Raw genomic sequence first — 15,852 nt, forward strand, 5'->3', positions numbered from 1 at the left:
GGTATAAGAGAAAAACTAAAACATTTTCTTCTATATGATACAATTCTAGATCACAGAAGAAAATGGAACGAACACCTAGAAAGAATGGAGAGTACGAGACAACACTTATAGGCAAGAGAAAGTGTCAAGGAAGAAGAGACAGACGAAGACTCCGGCAAGAATGGGTACCGTAACAGACAACTTTGCCTCATACCGGGAGAGGAAAAGAAGAAGAAGGTGTAGCCGAAGGACTCTATGTTTTTATTCAGTTACAAAAGAGAATCTGTTCGAAATATGAGAACAAGGATTCTGCTTTCCAAAATCATCATAGAATGGAAAACTACATTGCGTCTCAAGTCTGCAGGTGGTAGCAGAGAGAAACAAGAATATGTATTAACTGTGGCCTCTGATATGCACGAAATTTATACGAAAAATATAACTGCATTGTCAACACGAGCAGGAGCAATTTGGGAAAATAATTAGAAGACAGTCGAAGATAGTCTCAGGAATACTTCGGTCTGTAAACATTACTACACATGAGGTATTTTGCAAGGTGTCAGTCATATATCCCACGGTCCCAAAAAAGATAGTAACTCTCCCCTGGGAAAATAATTAGAAGACAGTCAAAGATAGTCTCAGGAATACTTCGGTCTGTAAACATTACTACACATGAGGTATTTTGCAAGGTGTCAGTCATATATCCCACGGTCCCAAAAAAGATAGCAACTGTCCCATATGTCCATTATCTCATTCTGTTATATAAATATGTGTTGCAGTAGGAATCATATGCCATCACACAGTATTTATTTATCTCACTGAAGCATTTTTACATGGAAAGGATTATCTGCATAATGGTAATGAGCTGGAACATATTTATTTATTATTTTATGTAGGACGTTCAAACTCCCCCCCCCCCCACCACCATGAACTATACACATTAAAAACTAACACAGAATATTATCATTTTCTATGAGTGTCTCTGATACATTATCCTGAGGCTACGCATACTTACAACGGCAAATAAAAACAGTGAATGATAAAAATACGAATAACAATAACAATGACAACAGAAGGCAAAAAGAAGCCGCTATTTAAAATCATCAGAAGCACAAAGTGTAATGACAGGGGAAGTTTGAAATGACCGTAACTATGTAGAAAGAGCTGACTATTTATTAATGAGACAATTAATTTCGGTCAGCTGTTACTACACTCCTAGAAATTGAAATAAGAACACCGTGAATTCATTGTCCCAGGAAGGGGAAACTTTATTGACACATTCCTGGGGTCAGATACATCACATGATCACACTGACAGAACCACAGGCACATAGACACAGGCAACAGAGCATGCACAATGTCGACACTAGTACAGTGTATATCCACCTTTCGCAGCAATGCAGGCTGCTATTCTTCCATGGAGACGATCGTAGTGGTGCTGGATGTAGTCCTGTGGAACGGCTTGCCATGCCATTTCCACCTGGCGCCTCAGTTGGACCAGCGTTTGTGCTGGACGTGCAGACCGCGTGAGACGACGCTTCATCCAGTCCCAAACATGCTCAATGGGGGACAGATCCGGAGATCTTGCTGGCCAGGGTAGTTGACTTACACCTTCTAGAGCACGTTGGGTGGCACGGGATACATGCGGACGTGCATTGTCCTGTTGGAACAGCAAGTTCCCTTGCCGGTCTAGGAATGGTAGAACGATGGGTTCGATGACGGTTTGGATGTACCGTGCACTATTCAGTGTCCCCTCGACGATCACCAGTGGTGTACGGCCAGTGTAGGAGATCGCTCCCCACACCATGATGCCGGGTGTTGGCCCCGTGTGCCTCGGTCGTATGCAGTCCTGATTGTGGCGCTCACCTGCACGGCGCCAAACACGCATACGACCATCATTGGCACCAAGGCAGAAGCGACTCTCATCGCTGAAGACGACACGTCTCCATTCGTCCCTCCATTCACGCCTGTCGCGACACCACTGGAGGCGGGCTGCACGATGTTGGGGCGTGAGCGGAAGACGGCCTAACGGTGTGCGGGACCGTAGCCCAGCTTCATGGAGACGGTTGCGAATGGTCCTCGCCGATACCCCAGGAGCAACAGTGTCCCTAATTTGCTAGGAAGTGGCGGTGCGGTCCCCTACGGCACTGCGTAGGATCCTACGGTCTTGGCGTGCTTCCGTGCGTCGCTGCGGTCCGGTCCCAGGTCGACGGGCACGTGCACCTTCCGCCGACCACTGGCGACAACATCGATGTACTGTGGAGACCTCACGCCCCACGTGTTGAGCAATTCGGCGGTACGTCCACCCGGCCTCCCGCATGCCCACTATACGCCCTCGCTCAAAGTCCGTCAACTGCACATACGGTTCACGTCCACGCTGTCGCGGCATGCTACCAGTGTTAAAGACTGCGATGGAGCTCCGTATGCCACGGCAAACTGGCTGACACTGACGGCGGCGGTGCACAAATGCTGCACAGCTAGCGCCATTCGACGGCCAACACCGCGGTTCCTGGTGTGTCCGCTGTGCCGTGCGTGTGATCATTGCTTGTACAGCCCTCTCGCAGTGTCCGGAGCAAGTATGGTGGGTCTGACACACCGGTGTCAATGTGTTCTTTTTTCCTTTTCCAGGAGTGTATATTCAGACCTGAGTGAATACAGTACATTACATAATTCGTGTCATTGTATGTATAGATGCTACAGTCACATTAATGAGCCATACAAGCTGCGTCATGATATGGCTGATTAATGTGACTGTACCATCTATACATACAATGACACAAATAACGTCATGTACTGGATTCACTCATTATCTGAAGATGGTGATAGATGACCGGTATTCATTTCCTGATTAATATCATTTCTGTGATAGATGACGATTTATAACAAAATAAGCATTTCCTGGCTCGCTGAGAAACATTATTACATACATGTCGCAACTAGTGAAAAGAGCTGACTGTTTTAATAGAAGAATGTAGACAAGGGGGAGGGAAAGATGAAGAGGGAGGGGAAGAGGAAGTTGAGACTAGTGATCTAAAGGCAAGTGTATGAGTTCCTTGAGATTTCGCAGAAGACCCTTCTGGGTTCTTGTTACAGAAAAGGAGTTTGAGAAGATGGGTCTATTATACGACTGAACAGAGAAGATTTTAATTTGTTGGGAGCCACTACTACTTCTATGATATTTAGGTAGATGTGTGAGAGGTGAGTGTGAACGAGAGGGAGTGCAGTGACTGAGCAGGTGGTTCTGCAGCAAGAGGGTACGGTAATCATTACTTCTGTATTCACGTATCCATGATAATTGTTTCTTAGCCAAGAGTGATATGATCGAAAAAACGATAGTCTTGCGCACAAGCGTTCATCGACAGTTCCATCCGGTGTGAGGTTCTTCAAGTAAGTCCTTGAATAATACACTACTAGCCATTAAAATTGCTACACCAAGAAGAAATGCAGATGATAAACGGGTATTCATTGGACAAATATATTATACTAGAACTGACTTGTGAATACATTATCATGCAATTCGGGTGCATAGATCCAGAGAAATCAGAACCTCTTGCCGTAATAACGGCCTTGATACGCCTGGGCATTGAGTCAAACAGAGCTTGGATGGCGTGTACAGGTACAGCTACATATGCAGCTTCAACACGATACCACAGTTCATCAAGAGTAGTTGAAATGGATCAAATGGCACTGAGCACTATGGGACTTACCATCTGAGGTCATCAGTCCCTTAGAACGTACAACTACTTAAACCTAACTAACCTAAGGACATCACACACATCCATGCCCAAGGCAGGATTCGAACTTGCGACGGTAGCAGGAGCGCGGTTCCGGACTGAAGCGCTTAGAACCGCGTGATCAAGAGTAGTTACTGGCGTATTGTGAAGAGCCAAATGCTCGGCCACCACTGGCCAGACGATTTCAATTGTTGAGAAATCTGGAGTATGTGCTGGCCCGGGCAGCAGTCGAACATTTTCTGTATCCAGAAAGGCCCGTACAGGACCTGCAACATCCGGTCGTGCATTATCCTGCTGAAATGTAGGGTTTGGCACGGATCGAATGAAGGGTAGAGCCACGGCTCGTAACACATCTGAAATGTAACGTCCACAGCTCAAAGTGATGTCAATGTGAACAAGAGGTGACCGAGAGTTGTAACCAATGGCACTCCATACCATCACTCCGGGTGATACGCCACTATGGCGATGACTAATACACACTTCCAATGTGCGTTCACGCCAAATACGGATGCGGTCATCATGATGTTGTAAACAGAACCTGGATTCATCCGAAAAAAATGACGTTTTCCCATTCGTGCACCCAGGTTCGTCGCTGAGTACACCATCACAGGCGCTCCTGTCTGCGATGCAGCGTCAAGAGTAACCGCAGCCATGGTCTCCGAGCTGATAGTCCATGCTGCTGCAAACGTCGCCGAAATATTCGTGCAGATGGTTGTTGTCTTGCTAACGTCCACATCTGTTGACTCAGGGAAAGAGACATGGCAGCACGATCCGTTACAGCCATGCGAATAAGATGCCTGTCATCTCGACTGCTACTGATATGAGGCCGTTGTGATCCAGCACGGCGTTCCGTATTACCCTCCTGAACCCAACGATTCCATATTCTGCTAACAGTCATTGGATCTCGACCAACGCGAGCAGCAATGTCGCGATACGATAAACTGCAATAGCGATAGGCTACAATCCGACCTTTATCAAAGTCGGAAACGTAATGGTACGCATTTCTCCTCCTTACACGAGGCATCAACGCCGGTCAACTGCTGATTGTGTATGAGAAATTGGTTGGAACTTTCCTCATGTCATCACGTTGTCGGTGCCGCCACCGCGCGCCAACCTTGTGTGAATGCTATGAAAAGCTAATCATTTGCATATCACAGCATCTTCTTCCTGTCTGTTAAATTTCGCGTGTGTAGCACGTCGTCTTCGTGGTGTAGCAATTTTAATGGCCAGTAATGTATTACAGTCGGCCTGTGTGGTCGAGCGGTTCTAGTCGCTTCGGTGTGGAACTGCGCGGCCGCTACGGTCGCAGGTTCGAATCCTGCCTCAGGCATGGATGTGTGTGATGTCCTTAGGTTAGTTAGGTTTAAGTAGTTCTAAGTTTTAGGGGACTGATGACCTCGGATGTTAAGTCCTATAGTGCTCAGGGCCATTTGAACCATTTGAATAATATAACTTGCAAACACATTCGTGTGAGGAATGGTTCAAATGGCTCTGAGCACTATGGGACTCAACATCTTAGGTCATAAGTCCCCTAGAACTTAGAACTACTTAAACCTAAGTAACCTAAGGACATCACACACACCGATGCCCGAGGCAGGATTTGAACCTGCGACCGTAGCAGTCTCGCGGTTCCGGACTGCAGCGCCAGAACCGCTAGACCACCGCGGCCGGCTCGTTCGTGTGATTAAGCTCATGGTAAGCATAGAGCATGTAAGCAGTGACCTGAATAAAAGTTCACCTGCTCGCAAGTACTGCAGGCCAGCAACGCAACAACGCAACCAAAATGTGTGCTGACGCTGGCGAAGACTTCAGCAACGGATCTCGACAGTGCAATCGGCTGGCATCTGAAAGCAGACGCGCCTGTTACGGCATTAAGTCGCTGCGCCCGACCTCGGCACTCCAGCCAGCACCACCTAGACTACAGGCCTGCGCTCACACTTGTGACGTCACATACTGATGGCCGGGTCTGTATCGGAACGCTCCTGTTAAGCACTCTGCAGCTATACGAACTTTACGAGTTTTAGAACTGAGCCCGCATAAGGATTCTCGTGCTTTCCTCTTCTACATGGCCTTTTAATGAAAGTATGGAAATTTATATCATTGCGTAAAGTAACTGAACAAAACTGCCCTATGTTATTTCAAGATGTAGATTGATTTTGACGATTTGCCTTAAATACTCGTTTCTAGGCTTGAATTCAAACTGTAATTTTAAATTCTGTCTTTTACCTCAGGAGATACGTTTGTTGCAGTAAAAAATCGGCAATATGCAACAACAAGCAGACGTTTTCGGTTTTAAATAAAGCAGCTGGAGCTCCTTCAGAATTTAAGAATTTGTTTCCCCGGTTATTTTCGTAAATTTTCCTCTCCACTTCAAAATTTGCTGACCTCACACGAAACTCAAATTATTCGATGAAATGCAGCACCTCCTGACATAATATTTCATAAATCAAAAAACCCGAAAAAATATTTTATTTCCCTGTTTCTCCAGAACTTTAGAACCTTAAACATGATAAGATTGTTTCTCGTATATCCTTGACTGAAATTAGTGCCAGACTTGGTCTCGAACCTTGGATATACCACATAAAATGGTTCAAATGGCTCTGAGCACTATGGGACTTAACATCTGAGGTCATCAGTCCCCTAGAACTTAGAACTACTTAAACCTAACTAACCTAAGGACATCACACACTTCCATGCCCAAGGCAGGATTCGAACCTGCGACCGTAGCAGTCCCGTGGTTCCGGACTGAAGCGCCTAGAATCGCTCGGCCACCGCGGCCGGCATCTCCAACTTACTAGGCAGCTGGGTTAACTACTGTATATTGAGCAAGCACTAAAGAAAACAAAAGAAAAATTCGGAGTAGGAATTAAAATCCATGGAGAAGAAATAAAAACTTTGAGGTTCGCCGACGACATTGTAATTCTGTCAGTGACAGCAAAGGACCTGGAAGAGCAGCTGAACGGAATGGACAGTGTCTTGAAAGGAGGATATAAGATGAACATCAACAAAACCAAAACGAGGATAATGGAACGTAGTCGAATTAAATCGGGTGATGCTGCGGGAATTAGATTGGGAAATGAGACGCTTAAAGTAGTAAACGAGTTTTGCTATTTGGGGAGCAAAATAACTGATGATGGTCGAAGTAGAGAGGATATAAAATGTAGACTGGCAATGGCAAGGAAATCGTTTCTGAAGAAGAGAAATTTTTTAATATCGAGTATAGATTTAAGTGTCAGGAAGTTGTTTCTGAAAGTATTGGTATGGAGTGTAGCCATGTACGGAAGTGAAACGTGGACGATAAATAGTTCAGACAAGAAGAGAATAAAAGCGATCGAAATGTTGTGCTACAGAAGAATGCTGAAGATTAGATGGGTAGATCACTTAACTAATGAGGAGGTATTGAATAGAATTGGAGAGAAAAGAAATTTGTGTCACAAGTTGGCTAGAAGAAGGGATCGGGTGGTAGGACATATTCTGAGGCATCAAGGGAGGGCAGCGTGGAGGGTAAAAATCGTAGAGGGAGACCAAGAGATGAATAAAGTAAACAGATTCAGAAGGATGTAAGTTGCAGTAGGTACTGGGAGATGAAGAAGCTTGCGAAAGATAGATTAGCATGGAGAGCTGCATCAAACCAGTCTCTGGACTGAAAACCACAACAACAACTGAGCCATCCTGGCAGAGTGCTTATCGCAAATGCATGGATTATTTGGGGTGCACACACATTCCCACCTAGGGCCACATCCTCCATGCTCCTTAATTTTAGGTTCCCACTGAAGGTTGAACTTAAATGTGGATCCACACTGAATGTTGTGGACTTATTTCCCATCGACGCGAATTAGTTATATGCATGCACGGTCTGTTCTCTCAGACATGTCGAAATCAACATACACTACGTGTAATCCGCAGCTGTGATATTTAACATGTTAATTCATGATGGGCAATTGGGAGGGGGGGGAGGAAGAAGAAGAGAGAGAAGGAACTAATAACATCAGCTGCATTGGGACCTTACGGGGAATCAGCAGCAATGAGTGAAAATGCATGCTGGGTTGGGATATGAATATGGGAACATCCGCTTACCAGGCAGCTGCATGAAGCATTGCACCACCCGGACACTGTTGTCGGGAATGCATGGACAATATCGGACGCTCCCCAGACAACCCACATTCCCACCTAGTGCCACTTATCCACAGCCCTCTTCCATCTCCTCCATGCTCACCAATTTTATATTCCCGCTGAGGGTTGTGAATTTACTGCCTATCGAGGCTAATCAGTTATATGAACGTGTTGTGTCTGACGTATGAAAGAACAGACACCACACATTCATGTAACTGATTCGCCTCAACGGGCAATGAATCCACACCCTCCAGTGCGGAGCACATTTACGTTCATCCTCCGGTGGGAATCTAAAATTAGCGAGCATGGAGGACTTGGGTAGGGGCTGCTGATGGGTGGCGCTAGGTGGAAATGTTAGTCAGCCGGGGAGCGTGCCGAGACAGTAAACGCATTTCTGATACACGCTGTGTGCGGGTGGCGCGCTGTTCAACGCAACTGCCTATTACTCAGGGGATCCTGGGTTCATGTCTCGGTGGAACACACATTTTCACTGATCACTGGACTGATTCCACGTAACGTCCTGATGCAGCTGATATTATTAATTACTTCTTTCCTCACCTCCTTCAATTTACATAATGAATTGATGGAATCTGTAGCTATAGGTAAAGACCTACATTTAAACCCATACAGACATGGGATGCGACAGTAAAAACAGTCCCCTAGCTATTCTAAAAGACAGACTTCTGACAAACACAGCTCTTCTGAAATGTGTGAAAAATTCCCACATCACAACACTGCTAGGAGTGTTTACCAACAATGAATTTACTAATACTGTATAGGAAACGACTGAATTTGAAATTATGAATTTAAATATGGAATGAAGCTGTGGCACCCACTGAGTGGCAAAAGTGAAGCAGAATCGGAATAACACCTATTACTTTCACTCGTTTCGAGGCTGAAAACGTCCCTAACAATTAGCTCTAGGTCATGGTCGATTAATAAAAATTTTTCCTAATGTTTTATCTTGGACTGCGAGACACATCCTCAGCGGTAAAGCGGCGAACTGCAACCAGAACTCGAGGGAGCTCCGAATATGTAGAAAGTGTAGAGTCCATCACATGACGTCAGCTACGAGATTATCTCTGGTAATGCCAACATTCTCTGCTGAAAGAAACTGGTTGTCGTTCTTACAGTGCAACGTTTACATGCAAATTTGAGCTAATTTAACACCTTCCTCTTTTCTGCTACAATTATTACGGTGTTTATAGATCTCAGTATCCTGTTTATACATGCACGCATGACAATGCGTTGTTTTCAACATGATACACGTCTCACTGAATTTTATTTGACGAACATCTTTCTGGCAAACATGATCCGCTACAGTCAATCTATCCGTATCTCCCAACGTCTTCTTGTGTTCAACCAAACGGGCCTTAACACTTCCTTTCATGGTACCAATATAAACCACTCGACAGCCGCACGCAGTTTCATACATAGCCGGTGTAGACAAAGGATGTCGTATATATTTTGCCAATCTTACCCTTCTGGTGGGTCTGAAGATAGCTTCCACACCATACTTGCATAACACTTTCGCAATGCGATCGGTAATCTTAGTAATGAATGGAATGAAATCTTTCTCCTGGCCAGCCATTGTTCCTCATTGATCCCGATTCTCTCCTAAGGGCAAAATGCACAATTTAACTCCTTGTTAGACTAATCATTCTTCTTGAATGGCGACCATAGGTGTCCAGCCTTATCTTTTAAATAATTTATTTCACATATTTTCTACTCCCAGTCTACCAAGTTTTCAATCACACCTCTCTTTTGTCTCTGGTGGTGGTTAGGATCTTTACGAAGGTAACGGTCGGTATGCACGGTTTTTCTATTCTAACCATCATCCCACAAAAAACGAGATGTGGTAAAAACCTTGGCAGACGTAGCGTACAAAATTTGTGAACCGGCTTCTTTAATAGACGAGGTTGAACATCTGCAGTTGACACCCGAGGAGAATGGTTTTTCCAACAAGCAAGATATATCGAGCACTTCGCCCTAGGGAGACAATCAGGACCAACGAAGGACAACGGCCGCTCATGGGGAAAGTTTTGCTTCCGTTCATTAGAAAATTATAGATCGCATTGCAAAAGTGTTGAGCAATTGTAGTGTTGAAACTATCTTCAGACCCACCAGGAAGATAGAAGAATATTTAAGATACCGTTTGGATAGGCCGGGTGTCTATAAAATTCTTTGAATTTGTGGATTGGTTTACATTGGTACCGTTAAAAAAAGTCTTAACACCCGCCCAATTGAACACAAGACGAACTGACGTCTGGGACATATGGATAAATCGTCGGCAGTGGAACATTTTTATCAAATGGATGTTCGTGAAATAAAATTAAGTGGGACGAGCGTCATATCGAAATCATTGCATTATCATGTGCATATATACAGAGAGGATATTGAGATTTATAAACACCGTGATAATTTTAACAGAACAGAGGAAGGCGTTAAATTAGATAAAATTTGGATGTCAATGTTGTACCGTAAAAGTGGCGATCGATTACTTTCAGTCGAGAATATAGGTATTCCAATAGATAATTTCGTAGCCGACGTCATGTGACTGCCAGTGGTGTCCTCTACACATCCTATCTATTCAGGGCTCCCTTGACTGCTGGTCCCTAACAGAATTGCAATATATATATATACAGGGAGGTCCATTGATTGTGACCGGGCCAAATATCTCACGAAATAAGCATCAAACGAAAAAACTACAAAGAACGAAATTCGTCTAGCTTGAAGGGGAAAACCTGGTGGCGCTATGGTTGGCCTGCTAGATGGCGCTGCCATAGGTCAAACGGATATCAACCGCGTTTTTTTTTTAAATAGGAACCCCCAATTTTTATTACATATTCGTGTAATACGTGAAGAAATATGAATGTTTTAGTTGGACCACTTTTTTCGCTTTGTGATAGATGGCGCTGTAATAGTGACAAACGTATAAATTCGTGGTATCGCGTAACATTCCACCAGTGCGGACGGTATTTGCCTCGTGATACTTCACCCGTGTTCAAACGGACCTTACCAATTGCGGAAAAGATCGATATCGTGTTGATGTATGGCTATTGTGATCGAAATGCCCAACGGCCGTGTGCTATGTATGCTGCTCGGTATCCTGGACGACATCATCCAAGTGTCCGGACCGTTCGCCGGATAGTTACGTTATTTAAGGAAACAGGAAGTGTTCAGTCACATGTGAAACGTCAACCACGACCTGCAACACATGATGATGCCCAAGTAGGTGTTTTAGCTGCTGTTGCGCCTAATCCGCACATCAGTAGCAGACAAATTGCGCGAGAATCGGGAATCTCAAAAACGTCGGTGTTGAGAATGCTACATCAACATCGATTGCAACCGTACCATATTTCTTTGCACGAGGAATTGCATGGTGACGACTTTGAACGCCGTGTGTAGTTCTGCCTTTGGGCACAAGAGAAATTACGGGACGATGACAGATTCTTTGCACGCGTTCTATTTAGCGACGAAGCGTCATTCACCAACGGCGGTAACGTAAACCGGCATAATGTGGACTATTGGGCAACGGAAAATCCACGATGGCTGCGACAAGTGGAACATCAGCGACCTTGGCGGGTTAATGTATGGTGCGGCATTATGGGAGGAAGGATAATTGGCTCCCATTTTATCGCTGGCAATCGAAATGGTGCAATGTATGCTGATTTCCTACGTAATGTTATACCGATGTTACTACAAGATGTTTCACTGCATGACAGAATGGCGATATACTGCCAACATGATGGCGGTCCGGCACATAGCTCGCGTGCGGTTGAAGCGGTATTGAATAGCACATTTCATGACAGGTGGACTGGTCGTCGAAGCAACATACCATGGCCCGCACATTCACCGGATCTGGCGTCCCCGGATTTCTTTCTGTGGGAAAAGTTGAAGGATATTTGCTATCGTGATCCACTGACAACGCCTGGCAACATGCGTCAGCGCATTGTCACTGCATGTGCGAACATTACGGAAGGCGAACTACTAGCTGTTGACAGGAATGTCGTTACACGTATTGCCACATTCATTGAGGTTGACGGACATCATTTTGAGCATTTATTGCGTTAATGTGTTATTTACAGGTAATCACGCTGTAACAGCATGCGTTCTCAGAAATGATAAGTTCACAAAGGTACATGTATCACATTGGAACAACCGAAAAAAAAAGTTCAAACGTACCTACGTTCTGTATTTTAATTTAAAAAACCCACCTGTTAGCAACTGTTCGTTTAAAATTGTAAGCCATATGTTTGTGACTATTACAGCGCCGTCTATCACAAAGCGAAAAAAGTGGTCTAACTAAAACATTCATATTTCTTCACGTACTACACGAACATGTAATAAAAATGGGGGTTCCTACTTAAAAAAAAACGCAGTTGATATCCGTTTGACCTATGGCAGCGCCATCTAGAGGGCCAACTATAGCGCCATCTGGTTTCCCCCTTCAAGCTAGACAAGTTTCGTTCTTTGTAGTTTTTTCGTTTGACGGTTTTTTCTTGAGATATATGGCCCGGTCACGATCAATGGACCACCCTGTATATATGTGTGTGTGTGTGCGAAGTCATGCATTGTTTGCCATGATGCGTACATATGAATACAAAACTGCTGCAAATCTACATTTCAGTTTAACTTATATACCGGGTGATCAAAAAGTCAGTATCATTTTGAAAACTTTATAAACCACGGAATAATGTAGATAGAGATGTAAAAATTGACACACATGCTTGGAATGACATGGGGTTTTATTAGAACAAAAAAATGGTAGACGCGTGAAAGATCTCTTGCGCGTTTCGTTTGGTGATGATCGTATGCTCAGCCGCCACTTTCGTCATGCTTGGCCTCCCAGATCCCCAGACCTCACTCCGTGCGATTGTTGGCTTTGGGGTTACCTAAGTCGCAAGTGTATCGTGATCGACCGACATCTCTAGGGATGCTGAAAGACAACATCCGAAGTCAATGCCTCACCATAACTCTGGACATGATTTACAGTGCTGTTCACAACATTATTCTTCGACTACAGCTATTGTTGAGGAATGATGGTGGACATATTGAGCATTTCCTGTAAAGAACATCATCTTTGCTTTTTCTTACTTTGTTATGCTAATTATTGCTATTCTGATCAGATGAAGCACCATCTGTCGGACATTTTGTGAACTTTTGTATTTTTTGGTTCTAATAAAACCCCATGTCACTCCAAGCATGTGTGTCAATTTGTACCTCTCTATCTACATTATTTCGTGATTTATTCAGTTTTCAAATTTATACTGACTTTTTGATCACCCGGTACACTAATGCTAAACGGAAGAACTACGATTCTAAGTGCAAATTATTTTGCAACATTAGACTTGGGCAAAGGAAAATGGTTTACTGGACTGGCAGCCTTCGGGGTGTATAAAGCAATGTCAAATATCACATCATCAAACTGTAAATTAAATCTAGCAGGTAACAAGTCTGTAAGTGTTTCCTATGGCGAAATCGATACTGATTATGTCAGTGCATATTTAAAACGGTTTACAGAAGGGTCTGAGTTACATTCAAGTATCAATAAGCTTAATATGGAGATGTGAATAACCGAGGAGGCTACTGACGAGAAGAGGAAGGATCAATAGGACACTTTTGTGTTTTACAAAGAGACAATGTCTGGCATCAGATTCTGGTAAAGTTTATGTGTCAAGTGGTAGCTATATTACCAACTATTACTATTCACACTGAGTGCAATATAACAAAAATTGCTTATCTAAATGATTCATCCGAAATTTACATTTTTTTCCTGCATCAGACCCTTAAGCGCTACAGCGTGCAACTATTTGTGTACCTGCTTCTACCAACATGCACAGGACGTACATGAACTATTAAAATGGCAGTAAAACTTGAAATGCTGTGATTCGTAATAATTGCACTGCAAACGGGCCGCAATGGAAATTCTAAAAATGATTCTAGTGAATTTGATCACTTGTAAATTAACAAAGGAGAAGGTACTCTTAATTCAGAATTCTATCCACGAGCATCTTAGAACAGGATTGCGAGTAGAACATTTACACCTTACTATATGACTTGTAGACGAAATTTTAAAGCACTAATTATGATGGTCTTAAAGACGGTAGCTGTATCTTATCACCGAGGGAACTGAAGAAAACGACTCCCATTGTCGTAATCGACTATTGGAAACAAAACGAAATCATTAAATCAGGTCTAGCTGACGTACGTAGTCAGTTTATAACCATGGATAACTTCCCATGGGTCACACCTACCTAATTTGCATGGCCGTGTCATAAATAACACACCGTTCAGTTGGTACAAAGAGATGGTTAAAAGGAATTTTAAACAATTTCACTATGATACGTATTTCCATATGTTAATTGATTTCAGTCGTCCCAGAATTCCACGACGACAATGGTTTATTTATGGTGAAAAATGTCACGTTCATCACTTTAGGAGAAAAAGTACGTGTTATCACAACATTCAGTACGATTGTGGCATCGCAAAAACTATTTCCCAGTGTTACATGCTTGAAAACACGATGAACGACATTGTGGTTGGTGCATCATTTCTATGGGATCTGATGCGATGAACCTGGTATTCAATACACGGACTTAACAAGTGGTTCAAATGGCTCTGAGCACTATGGGACTTAACATCCGAGTTCATCAGTCCCCTAGAACTTAGAACTACTTTAACCTAACTAACCTAAGGACATCACACACATCCATGCCCAAGGCAAGATTTGAATCTGCGACCGTAGCAGTCGCAGCGTTTCCAGACTGAATCGCCTAGAACCGCTATGCCAACACGGCCGGCACGGACTTTACAGCGACGCTGATGATGTGCGATCATACAAAGTGTAAAAACGGCTAGAATTAGAACAAATGGGTATGTAGCAGTGCGATCTCTTGAAGACAAGAAGACATAGGATACTAGTCCTCCTACTCTGAAGATTGTAAGTGATAGAGTTACCAAAGCATTTTACAATATAACACTACAGTTAAAATCGATGTTAAAACAAACTACTTGTTTTAAACAAAGCTGCTTTACTTTACTCACCTACAACACGTGCGAATAGATGTAGTGCACGCCCACTGATAGTTACAGAGGGGGCAAGGTGGCGCGGCGTGGTTATGGAAGAGAGCGTGGAGACATTCGCTTTCCCATCTCCGCAGAGTGCGCGAAACCACTGGTTTAAAAATCATACGGTCGTAACGCCGTGTCTGAACAGCAATTAGCCATACGTATCGTGGCGGTGATAAACACTCGTGAGCAGAGATTATGAAAGCGAATGTGGAAACACTCGTTTATCCATCCCCGTACAAGTTGGCGAAAATAAATTTCTCGAGCCATAAAGGCCGTTCTTGAACAGCAATTAGCCGGACGAACTGTGACGGTTGAAACCCTTGCTCGTGTAAACCATGAATGTAAGCGTTCCCCGTATCGTTAAACTTCTTCTGCGACCTACATCGGTAATGCGAAATTCTCGTGCGGGCACTGTGATAATGCAAGTGTACACGGAAACAATCGTTTGTGCTTCTCGTTAACTTTCTCCCACAAACTACAGCGGTCGTAACGACGTTTGAAGATACTTGCTAAAAGGTTAATTATGGACGGGCGCAGATATTACATACTATCTCTGGATGTCTCCGATTGTATGAATGATTTACAAATACTTTTCTTTCGTAGCACCTCACTGTAGCGTACACTCAGGGGTAGGAGCGGAGTAATAAGGTGCTTTGGTCTCTGCATAAGACGTCTGAGAACGAACCGCCTGCATCATCCCCACATAGCGCCGATGGGTCTCAGGAACGCAGCGAGCGCCAGCATCCTTGTCCTTTACACAACTACAAAATCGTTTTGGCACTTAATTTTTAGATGTACAAACGAAAAATTATTATCTGTTTTACAGCTAAAACGATCGAATATTTTCCATTGCAGATAAGGTATTCCGTAGGTACCCATCCTGAAACACATACCTATACACTGAGGCGACAAAAGAAATGAGATAGCAATATGCACATATACACTAATGGCCATTA

General features: G+C 43.8%; 2 protein-coding genes across 4 annotated transcripts in view; both read right to left on the minus strand.

Moving 5' to 3' along the window:
- LOC126174953 (UDP-glycosyltransferase UGT5-like) overlaps positions 1-15,852 on the minus strand; it is a 486,206-nt gene that overhangs the window by 296,568 nt on the left and 173,786 nt on the right. The window contains exon 1 of one of the 3 annotated variants that reach the window (XM_049921417.1): positions 5,448-5,466. The exons of the other annotated variants lie outside the window; for them this stretch is intronic. The gene's annotated coding sequence lies outside the window, so the exon portion shown is untranslated. Of the gene's footprint in view, positions 1-5,447; positions 5,467-15,852 lie in introns of those variants that run through there. 3 annotated transcript variants of the gene reach the window in all.
- The window catches only part of LOC126176268 (UDP-glycosyltransferase UGT5-like), a 200,541-nt gene that overhangs the window by 76,201 nt on the left and 108,488 nt on the right, over positions 1-15,852 (minus strand). The window lies entirely within an intron of this gene.

This window comes from Schistocerca cancellata, chromosome 3 (genome assembly GCF_023864275.1).
Source record: "Schistocerca cancellata isolate TAMUIC-IGC-003103 chromosome 3, iqSchCanc2.1, whole genome shotgun sequence".
NCBI lineage: Eukaryota > Metazoa > Arthropoda > Insecta > Orthoptera > Acrididae > Schistocerca > Schistocerca cancellata.